The sequence below is a fragment of the Theropithecus gelada genome, chromosome 2, assembly GCF_003255815.1.
Source record: "Theropithecus gelada isolate Dixy chromosome 2, Tgel_1.0, whole genome shotgun sequence".
NCBI lineage: Eukaryota > Metazoa > Chordata > Mammalia > Primates > Cercopithecidae > Theropithecus > Theropithecus gelada.
In genome coordinates, this window is record NC_037669.1 from 163,520,852 (window position 1) to 163,533,029 (window position 12,178).

General features: G+C 39.2%; 1 protein-coding gene across 2 annotated transcripts in view; it reads left to right on the plus strand.

Annotated features, from left to right (window-relative positions):
- The window catches only part of PLCL2 (phospholipase C like 2), a 200,040-nt gene that overhangs the window by 39,227 nt on the left and 148,635 nt on the right, over positions 1–12,178 (plus strand). Inside the window, exon 1 of one of the 2 annotated variants that reach the window (XM_025377646.1) lies at positions 8,202–8,403. The exons of the other annotated variant lie outside the window; for it this stretch is intronic. The gene's annotated coding sequence lies outside the window, so the exon portion shown is untranslated. Of the gene's footprint in view, positions 1–8,201; positions 8,404–12,178 lie in introns of those variants that run through there. 2 annotated transcript variants of the gene reach the window in all.

Consider the following 12,178-nt stretch of genomic DNA (forward strand, 5'->3'; position numbering starts at 1 on the left):
GAGCCTGGAGGTCAGCCAGAGGTGAGAGTTTAGGGGCATCTCAGGTCTTTCCTGAGCATGCGCTTGGCCCTAGCAAGTTAACTTTTCTACAACTTACAGTCACTCTCTGCTGGACTATACCAGTTAAAGGTCATTGGAAGAGAAAATGCAGAGTGATAGATTTCTCCTTTTACTCTATAAGGAACACTGCCCTGTTTCCAGCAGCAGCATGAAGGTAGTTTACTAGCATTGTTCAGTATAAGTCAGTGATTGCAAATAACCATGATATTCTTAAAGCAATGATTTTTACTAGGTATTAGAGTATACCTCTAGGTCAGGATTTTAGATTTTATTTAGCTTGATTTCATGTATATGGAATTTAAACCTACAGAATATTTTTTTTTTTAATGTAAAATGATTTAGGCCAGTATGGTTAACCAGCATGTACACTTAGAATTCCAAAATTCTGTTTGCACATATATTTATCTTAGTCAGTTCGAGTTATAAACATGAGCTCTATTGCTCATTTTCTTTATTGCTGCTATCTAATATGATGTTTTTAATTTCTTGAGATGCAATTCTCATACCATACAGTCTATTTTTTAAGAGTATACAATCCATTAGTTTTATTGTATTTATAGTTATGCAATCATTACCACTATGTAATTGCAGAACATTTTCACGTCTCTTTTCATACCTTGCCCAGTAACAGTTACCCCCAGTCCCTGGCAACCAGTAAATTACTGTCTCTCTGAATTTGCCCTCCCTAAACATTTTATATAAATGGAATCATATAATATATGGCCTTTTCCAACTGGCTTCTTTCATTTAGCAAAATATTTTTAAAAGTTCATCCATGTTGCAGCATGTATCAGTACTTCTTTCCTTTTCATGGCTGAGTAATATTCCATTGTGTGGGTATGCCACAGTTTATCTATTCATCAGTTAAAGTACATGTGGGTTACTTCTACCTTTTGGCTATTACGGACTATGCTGCTGTGATAATTAATATACAAGTTTTTGTGTGGATGTATATTTTAATTTCTCTTTGGGTATATATCTAGAAGTGGAATTGATGGTAACTCTATATTTAATTTTTTGAAAAACTGTGAGATTGTTTTCTAAAGCAGCCCAATCTGCTTTTAGGTGGCAAGTTCAAGTTCACAAAGAAAAGGAGTGGGCCATATTGACTTATACTTCTATAAATGAAGTGTTTCAAATATTGACAATTTGCAAGGAGAATGTCTGCATGAAAACAGCTAAAATTATTTTTTTTGATCAGCTTCCCCAGGGCTTCTGAGTGTTACTGCCATACTCATCAGAATTACGTCTTTTGCTGATTCTTCATGATAATTGATATTTCTATTTAATCAACTTTAAGTTGCTGTCAAACAGAAAAAGCCCATTATTCATAATCAAATGCTCCAGAATCAGACAGATGCAAGGGCTGGCTTTACTACTTCATAGCACTGTCACTTTGAGGAATAATGCCTTTTCTTGAAGAAAAACTTCATTTTCCTCCTCAATAAAGTGGGATTAACAGTATCTACCTCTAGGTGTTCCTGTGTTAGAATGAGGTCATGTATGCAAAGCAGTTGCCTGGCATTTCATAAGTGCTAAATGAATGTTAACTATTGTTATTATTATTAATGTTTTGTCATTATTTAAATGTAATTTTTGAAAGATAAATAATGTCTTAAAATACTCTCTGAAACTACTTAGAGACAAAGCCTATTTTAATATAGTGATCAGATTTTTAATCTAGCAAACAAAATCATTTGTAATCAAAACCTTTTTTTTTTTTTTTGAGACAGAGTCTCACTGTATCACTCATGCTGGAGTGCAGTGGTGCAATCTTGGCTCACTGCAAGCTCTGCCTCCCGGGTTCACGCCATTCTCCTGCCTCAGCCCCCGCCAGTAGCTGGGACTACAGGTGCCCGCCACCACACCTGGCTAATTTTTTGTATTTTTAGTAGGGACAGAGTTTCACTGTGTTAGCCAGGATGGTCTTGATTTCCTGACCTTGTGATCCACCTGCCTCAGCCTCCCAAAGTGCTGGTATTACAGATGTAAGTCACTGCGCCTGGCCACCCTTTTTTAAGGTGAAGGAAGAATGGGATGTGAGTGGCTGAAAAAAATCAATTTAAAATATTTCTTTGCTAGTTATTCATTTTGTCCTTGATATGTATTTAATTTAAAGCAATTTATTTTTCTTTTCTTTCTTCCCTGAAGCAATGTAATTTGAACACAGACTTATTTTTTTATTAGCTAAAGTGCAATGTTAAACAAAATCGTTATCCCTTTTAGCACTACTTTAAAGTTATTCTTTAAGGAAGAACTGGGTAAACCCTTCACAGAATGTTTGCAAAACATCTGATTGCACAATATGGTGTAAACTGTCGCATTTCTCTCTAATTTTTTAATAGTGACCAAAGTGAATTTTTTTCCAGTGATTGCTCCATAATATTATGCTAAAAATGTGTTGCAAATAAAAGATTGATAATAAAATACAAAAAGCATGAAATAAACAATAGAAGACAAATATGAAAATAGTCAAGAATGGTTAGCAAACATTCTGATTAAACCTTTTTTGTTAGTTTAAAAGGAATGCATCATTGCTTAGTCTTTGTTCTAAATGAGATGTCCCATTATCTGTATCTGGAGCATCAACAAGTTTTTATGGCTTGGTGGCATCAGAAGTTTAAGAGCTAAAAGGGACTTTGGTCGTAAAGGTTGGTCTAGCACAGGGTTTCTCAGCCTGGGCACCACTGACAATTTTGCGTTGATAATTATTTGTTTTTGGGGCTGTTCTGTGCATTGTAAGATGTAGGCTCTACCCACTAGATGTCAGTGGTGCAGGGTTCCCCCTGCCTGCCCATTTCCCCTGCTCCCACTACACACAATGAGAACCACTGATCTGGAGTTTGTCAAAGTGTACACTCCATGCAGCACCACTCATGTTGGAGGGGCTGGGATACTCCAGGAAAAGATTCTGTTGTCAACTAAGTTTGGGAAACCCTTATTTAGACAACAACAAAAAATTGTCAGAGCTCTCAATGTGATATCTAAAGTGAATTGCCAAGAGGCGAACATGCAGCATGTCTCAGCTTATTTGACAGCAGCCCGTTTTTCAAAGGCAGCTTGCAGGATGGAACATACTCCCATTCCTGTGCTCCAACTCTCATTTTCCAGGTGAGGAAATTGAGGTCTAGGGAGGTTATATGACCAACCAAAGACTCTGCATTACCTAATTTCATAATTGCTGTGTGAGCATGTACTGCACGCTAGCTCCTGTGTTAGGCACTGGAGAGGCAACGGTGATACACAGGATAGGCAGACAGACGCAGTAACTACAACACAATGCGGTTAGTGCTAGGAGGGAGGCCCTCCAGGAGGCTGAGAGAGCACCTCGAAATGGGCACTTCATTCAAATTGAGTAGATGAGCTGAGTCCATGTTGTGCATGTTTTAGCTGAGGCATCTGTGGAGATAGACCAGTTTGGGAGACCAGGCAGTAGACTGCCTACAGAGGCCGATTTTGCATTTCTGTGTATAATAATTGAGGCAAGGGACCATAAGAGAGCCCTCTAGGGATGAGAAGCTGAGGGTAGAACCTTGGGGAAATCCATGTTTAAGGGTGCACCAAGGAAGAGCAGCCCCAGATAGAGACCACAAAGGACATAGGAGAAAGTACTGAGCCACACAAAGGGTGCAGTCTGATGTTGCAGAGAGGAAGCTGCAACCTGCAGGGTTGAGGGCCTGGGCTCTGGAGCTGAGCTGGTGTTTGAATCCTAACTGCCTAGCTCGCAGGGTGTGTGATGTTTGTCACCTGTTGCATTACTTCGCAAAGGCTCAATTTATAAAAGGGGTGTAATTGTAAAGCCTACTTCATCTATTTGTTGTGAAGCCTAGCTAAAGTATGGGAAGTATGGAGTACCATGCTTGGCATATAAGAAATGCTTAGTAAATATTGGGTGATGCTATCCTTATTATTATCAAATGACATGAGGACTCAGAAACATTCATTGAATTTGCTATCATGGAAGTTGTGGGTGACCTTGGCAAAAATCCATTTCTGTGGAGGGACAGATGGTTTGAGAGTGAGTGGGAGGTGAAACAGCAGAGGCTGTGAGTTTAGAAATTTTCTCAAGGTTAGTTGTGAATGGGATGGGGCGGGGGGGGGGGGGTGGTGGTGATTGCTGCACGACAGACTTGGAATTTGAGTGCTGGGTTAAAAGAATGCCACAGGGGAGGCTTGGGAAGTTTAAATCTGAGGGTAAGACGCCAGGAGAGATGAAGATGGTGATGCTAAGCAAGGAGTGAGAGACAACTAGGAAAGCAAGGAGCTTGGGAGGGAGGGGAGGAGGGAATGGGGCTCAGGGAGGAGGAAAGAAACTGCCGTGCACTAGGACTTGCCTCAGAGCCTATGGAGGCTACCAGAGTTAAGATTTGTAGGTTCCTGAAAATGAGGATTTAGTGGACCATTTTGACCTTCTGTCCTTAATAATAACATATTTTTAAATCCTGAAAGGCAAGAAAAGAGAAATTTCCCGAAAAGACTTCTGAGAAGGCGGGCAAGAATCAGAGCCACCTGGTGAAGTTATCAGACACTCTGGGAGTTAGCTTGGAATGCATACTCAACTCACTTGCAATCATTCTTCACTTTTAGAGAAAGCCTCCCAAATTTAACTTTATTGAACAGCAGCCATTGGCTGTTTTCCTGATTTCTCTGTGCACAGATAGAACTTCCAGCATCTCCTCCTTTTCTGCTGACCCTTGATGTGCTGTTTTTCTGACCAGGAATAGCAAACTTTCCTCTTTCCCAGTCTCCTGTACTGGGCAGGAGGAATTCTCGCCATCTCCAAATCTTGGAGGACTGGGGAAGTTGAGTCCTTCTGAAACTTGAAGAGAATGCTCTCTGCATCCTGACATAGGAACTATTTGAGTATAAAGAAGATGCTGCATGCATACATTCAAAGGAACTAGTGAATAGCTGGCATGCATTTTGATACTGTGCTAATTGGTAGCCCTGAGGTCTTTGGGCTTTGTTTATAGACTTCTCCCAAGACCCTCCAAGTAAGGCCTGCATGTTACTTCTCACAGGCTCTCAGAGAGTCTTGGGAAGACAGAGGCCTCTCTTTTAGACACGGAGAAGTATTGTGGGAGGTGACTTGCCCAAGGACACACAAGACTCCAGTGACTTTCAAGTTAGAGTGGTATTATGCAGCCAGAATTCGCCTGGTGTGACTTCTGTCTCAGAACCTAGAACAGTGCTCGTCTGCAGTAAAGACTCCTAGTTTATTCCCTTTTCTCTTAGTTTAAAAAATTTAATGTGGGTTAGAGGTTTTTATTATTTCTCCATTTAACTTGAGAAAGCAACCTCATGGGTTCATATTTTTGTTTCCCTCCTTCTAAAGGCAGGCGAGATTTCACGAGTAGATAAAAAAACACCCAAATTTGAGGGAGTGTTCCAAGTACATAAATACTTGTGGCTGAGAGAAAACAATGGCCCTCCCTCAAATACTGCAGGGAAGAACCAGTATTGGGAGCAGCTGTGTTTGAAAGTCTCCTAATTGTTATTTATTCTATCTGTAGATCTATAGTCCAACCAATGTATGAATAGGGCCTTGGCTGATTACATCTCTGTTTTGATCAGAACTGCTATAAATAAAAGACTTGTAGTATACTGTTTTCTTAAACTCCTAGGGTTTTACCACAAATCAGAGTTGTTTCTTGTGATTCAGCCTTCTTCAGCCTCTGTTCATCTCTAAGAAATTGAACCTAGAGTAGTAAACAAGTGATACTTCTGTAAACTCCCTAAGGGATGACTCCTCAGATCTGTGAACCCCATCATCCCTCCTAATCTCAAGTCACTTATTTTCTTATGCTTTGTGGAGTTCTCCTATAAGCACCTGAACTCCAGCATGTCCCAAATGATTTTCTCCTTAAGTCTGCTGCTCCTGCATGAGTTCCTATGTCCATTAATGGCATTCTTTATGACATGAGCAAGAAATCTTGGCACCATCTTTATCTCCCTTTTTGCTTACTCCAGTGTACATTTGACTACTCCATTTTCCAAGATGATATTCTAGGCATGTCAGTCTTCTATTTTTTCCTCTGTAAAGGCAGGTAGTAGGGTAGGATCCATATCTTTACCTCCAGTGCCTTCTGCTTGGAAGATAATGCTTCCTGCTGGCCAGTTCCCATTCCTCAGCCCAAATACTACATCCTTGGCAAGCCATTCCTCTCTGAATCTCCTTCCCAGGAAGATGCAGTCACTTCTTCCTCTGGATTGCCTTTTTTTTTTTTTTTTTTTTTTTTAACTCTAATGCTCATGAAACTTTGTGGTAAATTTTTATTTGAAGGTGTGGCTCTTCTGCTACATTCTGAGATCTTTGAGAGTAGGAACAGTAGATCTGTGTCTGGCACATATGTAAGCACAAAAGCTATTGACTGTATTTAATTGACTTGAATTAGAAAAAGATGTGTGAAATAGAAGAGGAACAATTAAATGCTTATTTGTATTTGATCTCATTTTAGTATTTTTCTCTTCCCATTTCATTCTCTCCTCTCTCTTAGAAAAAAGCATGTAAATGTTCTGTTCCTATAAAAACAATTTAGAGACTTTCTTTATCAGCAGACAGAATAACTTGGTTACATTGTCGATGTTCTGTCTAAATGAAATTTAACTAACAACTGTTAAACAGTTAAAAATATTTAACTAACAAATATTATTTATAGGGAGCAGGCATTGGTCTTGGAGTCTGAGGGTCCAGGTTCCAGTTTGGTTGCTGCCATTTATTACGTGAATGACCCCAGGCAAGTCTCTTTTTCTAAGGTTCAGTTTTCTCCCTTGCAAATGAGAATAATACCTCCCTGACAAGATTATTGTAAGAACTCAATGAGATATTGGATATGAAAGCATCTTGTATAGTGTAAAACACCAAGTTCTGAGATAGAAAAAACTTACGATTGCATATTTGTGTCCCCCCAAAATTCATACATTGAAATATAATCCCCAGTGTGATGATTTGAGATAATTAGGTCATGAGGGAGAAGCTCTCATGAATGGGATTAGTGCCCTTATAAGAAGAGGCCAGAGAGCTAGCTCACTGTCTTTCTGCCATGTGAAGATATAAGGAAAAGGTGGTCATCTGCAGCCTGGAGAGGGCCCTCACCAGAACCCGACCATACTGGCATCCTGATCTCACACTTCCAGCCTTGAGAACTGTGAGAAACAAATTTTTGTTGTTTTAAGCTACCAGTCTATGATAATTTGTTATGGCTGCCAGAATTAGGATAGCTCTTAATTATCAGTTGAATCTGAATTTATATGTATTTCTTAGGCTTGGATTTGAAAACCATTCTGCTATATGGTTTAGGTAGTATCAGCTGTTAGCATATGCATTGTCTCAAGGACTGACTTTTCAATATCTATCTTTATTTCAGGTTAGTAACATCCTTTGTTTGGTAATAACATGCATATTATTTCACCTGATGTTTTCCTAAGACAATTAGATTGAATTTTTTTCTTGTCACTTAAACATTTTGGAGTACTATTAGTCCACTTCCATGTTTCAGATAATATTGAATTCAGGGTGTACTTTTTAAAATCTTGGTAATTAAATTTAGCAGTTTTGTTTGGAGGTATTTATTTTCATCTTAGTAATAAGACAAGAAATAAGATGTTTCATAATTATCATATTTTGTTTGGGATTTCTTCTGAATTTTCTCTCTCTCCATGACAGTTCTCTTTTGGGAGAGGGCCTTCTCTCTGCAGTCATATGCTGGTAGATAATGCATGGTAGCTGATCGGTGCTAGAAAATACAGGAGTTCCAGAGCATCTTACTTCCTTGAACGTATCTTTTAGCCGCAGGGAACAAATCGAAGGCATGGATGACAACTTGTTAGCTGTAGATGGAATCCGTAGCCCAGTACTGCTTAAGAAGAAACAGCCCCACTCTGTCCTGCCATGATGGCTATTCCAAGTCAAAGGAAAAGGAGAAGTTTGTTGGAGAAGATTTTCTTTCTTTTTTTCTTTCTTCTTGTTTTCTTTAGTTCATCCATTCATTTTTTTTCTAATATTATGGTACCCAAAAGCAGAATTTGTAGTTAGTACTCTTGGCTGTAGAAATTCATAGTTTTGCTTTTCCTTTAAGGCTGATTCCAGCACCACTTTATGAGAAGAAACTGTCATAGTTTCACATTGCCTCTAAGAAAATGAAACGCACCTAAGTATTATTGGACAGCAAGAGTATTTTACAGTGATTACTGCTCAGGAAATTTGAGTGAAGGACTGCAAAAGAGGAGCAAAGCAGACCCGAGAGAGAAGGCAACAGTGCTCCCCTGTGACATGCTCCGTCACCGGGCAGGGAAGACGCTGCTGCTACCTCTGCACAGCTTCGTTCAAGAGCGCTGGAAATTGTAAGGTGTTTGTTTTGTTTCATTTTCGGAGTGGTGGAAGATTATTAGCCTTTGTGCTCCTCCTCCAAAGAGTTTTGTCAAACACTTACGACTACTTAAACAAAATCCAAAGTAAGCTATCATTGAAATATGAAATATACTAACAAAGCCAAACAGTGAAAGATTATACAGGGAAAGGCCTTCCTCCCCATTTTGACTTCAGCCACTCAGTTCTCCTTCCCACAAGTGTGTCCTTCCAGAGATATTTGACTCAAGAACCACCGCATATATTCATGTGCCTGCTTTATCATACTCTGTAGCAGCATATTAGAATATTGTTCAGCATTTTTCTTTCTTTTTTTTTTAACTTTACACTATTTCCTGATGTTTTCCAAGTAAATATTTTATTCTTTTCTTATGGTTGTGTAGTAATCCATTGTATAGATGTATAATTTATTTAGCCATTTTCTTGAGGAATATTTCTTGAGGTTTTCCTCTTTGATTATTACCAAAGTTCCTGGAATGAAGGAGCTGTTATAAAATTATCTTCTTGGTAAAAGCTGCCCTTTAATGTGCTCTGTTGATAGGATTAATAATTTGTCCTAGATAGAAGAATAAAGAGAACTATGCAGGAGCTCTGTTTCCAAAACAAGTAAAAATTACATCTGATGAAGCATAAAGGAGACTGAACAAGGACACAGGAACCACACAAATTGTGTATAAAATATGCAGCTTCAGTACATTGCTGCCTGGTGTCTTGCCCTCTCAGACAACTGACCCCAAGGGTATGTCTTACAGAATAGTTGAACATGTTTAACAGAAACGTTCTTGGTGTCGTGGACCTCAAAAGACTTGGTGTACCTGGCATGGTGGGTCACGCCTATAATCGCAGCACTCTGGGAGGCCGAGGCAGGCAGATCACCTGAGGTCAGGAGTTCGAGACCAGCCTGGCCAACATGGTGAAACCTGTCTCTACTAAAAATACAAAAATTAGCCAGTCATGATGGTGGGTGCCTGTAATCCCAACTACTCAGGAGGCTGAGGCAGGAGAATCGCTTGAACCCAGGAGGCGGAGGTTGCAGTGAGCCGAGATTGTACCACTGCACTCTAGCCTGAATGACAGAGTGAGACTGTTAAACAAACAAGCAAACAAAAAAGGTTTGGTGTATGAATAAGGAAAGGAGCCCTAGATACTGGGCATGCAAAGGCTTTTGTGTTCTCTGAAAAGGTCATGCAATGATAGAAGTTACCTGAGACACCTGTAAACTAATGACCCACAGTTAAATCCACGTAGTGTGGCCAGTGCTGTGGTTTTGGGTAAATGCAGGATGCTGTGGACAGTGGGTGCCTAAGAGCTACATTTCACTCAAGTGCTGGAGAAGCAGGAGAGGTTGACCCTCAGGAAGTGCCTGCTAAGCTGAGCCCTGGAGAATGTGAGGAGTATAAGTTAGGAAAGGGTAGGATAGTGTGAAGAACTGTGTTCTAGGAGAGGGAACAGCAGCATGCCCAGAGATCATCATGGCCCATTTGAGCTTCAGAAGTGTGCCTGTTGGGGGTCCAGAGAGGAGACTGGCAAGGTAATCAGGCATTGGAATCACCATAGTTCTCAACAAGTGTCAAGGAGGTTGGACGTAAGGCTATGGGAGGCCAGTGAAGACCTTTATCTGGAGTGGGAGGTTATTTGATTTGTGTTTAAAAATCTCATCCTGCCTGCCAGGTGGAGAATGAACCAGAAAGGGGTGGGATGCTATGTAGGAAGCTGTTGCAGTAATCCAAGTGAAAGGTGATGGTGACCTGAATTAGGAAATGGCAGTGCAAGTAGGAAGAAGTAGACATAGAAGAGCTCTTCAGACAGTGGAATTAACAGGAGTTAGCAATTTTGAGACACGGGCATGGAGGCAGAGACCCTCAGCCCTCTGGTGGTTCACTTTTAACAGAAAGATTATGTGCAATGCATTTAATATTCATGCATCTTTATGAAACCATCCTTGCTATTTCTTTTGGACAAACCTGGAAATAGACTTGCTGAGTCAAAGGAAAGATTTTGAAATCTTTCAATAATGTGGTCAAATTGCCTCCAGAAAGGCTAATATACCAATTTACATGTCCATTACCAATTAGGGCACTAACTTCAGCCTCACTGAGTATTATCACTTTGAATTGACACCAATCTGATAGGCAGAAAATACATATCTTTTCTTTGTTTTAATTTGCATTTCTGTGAGTACTGGCAAAGTTGAAGTTTTTTTCATGCTTATTAACTAATTATATTTCCACAAATTACATATTCATATTTTTGCTTATTTTCCCCCTGGGCTGTTTATCTTTGTCTTTTTTATTTCTAAGAGCTCTATTGCTATTTAGTTGCCTAACCCTGTGTCTTTTTTAAATTTGTTGCAGGATTGCTCTCATTTATTTATGCTTTTGTTTATGTTTTGTGGATCGGAAAGATTTTTTTAAGTGTATTAAAATATTTTGTTCATGCTCTATGCCTGTGGTTCAGTGTCAAGAAAATTCTTCCTCAACCCCGGGTTGAGGTATAAATATTGAGATTTTTATAAATATTCACATTTATTTTCATTTTTTACCTTCAGGTCTTTAATTCATCAGGAATTTTCGGATATAAGATGTGTTGTAGGAATCTATCTCTTTTTGTTCCGAATAATAAATTTTTTTTTCTGAACCAAAAATTGGGACAGCCTAGTCTATGTAACAAAGAACATTTATGCATTTGTGTGGCAGAAACAGTCTTAGAGAGTAGATGCAATAATATTGGAACTTCTGGAACATTTGATGTTATATATGTTGATAGATTATAGAGAGATAAGATTTAAGGACTAATACTTATACCTGGGCAACATCAGGGAACCTGTGCCATTATTAAAAAATTAAAAAAGAAAGAATGGCTCCCAACACCCATTCAGAATAGAATGTTTGAAATCCAGAGTGCATGAGAAAGTTCAGGATCCAGATCGTAAAATATTGCCAATGGTTTATGTAGTGCAACCTGCATTTCACCGATAGCTCATCTTATCCTTCCTATCTGAAACACTAGTTCACATCAAAATGACTTTTCAGGTCCGTGGTGTCTCTAATCTTTGTATGTTCGTAGGTTTCTTTCTATGCAGAACATCCAAAGACAACTCATTCTCTTGAGGCCGTCAGAGCAAGACCAAAGGTTGTAGGGCCTTGACCACAGTACTAAAGCAAAGCCTCAAAATGACTTAAGGAATCTTAGGAAATAAAATGCCACAGTCCTGGACATTTATCATTTGGCAGCAAGCTAAACATTTCCTAAAACTTTTAGAAGTAATTTAGGTGCCTAATGGAAATTTTCTATTTTCAAATTCTGGAGTTGCTTAAACTGTTTAGGAGAAATTTAGCTGGAGTCTGGTGATGGGACTATTTGTATGTGCTTGACTGAGAGTGGCTGTGTTGTCCACATTAGCATGACCGTGGGCTCTTTATTGAAGCCCTGGTTCCGGTTCTCAGTAAGGGCCGTTTGCAAGAGTGAGGTGGAGTTTGGTGGCTTTCAGGCCACCCAGAGTGCCATGTGTATCTGTTTGATAAACTCTGTGGTTTGTCTGTTCTGTGTGTTTTTGCCAGATTGTTTAAAAAAAAGAAAGAAAGAAAAAGCAAACAAGCAGGCATCATATGTTAAAAGTTTATCTTTTATTTTTGGAAAATCTGAGTGTAATTTTATTACTGAAAGAACAAAAAGTTGTTTCCCTGGGGAGATAATTTTGGGGTGCATAGATATTTTTAAGGCTGTAGATACTAACTATGAAAATGAATA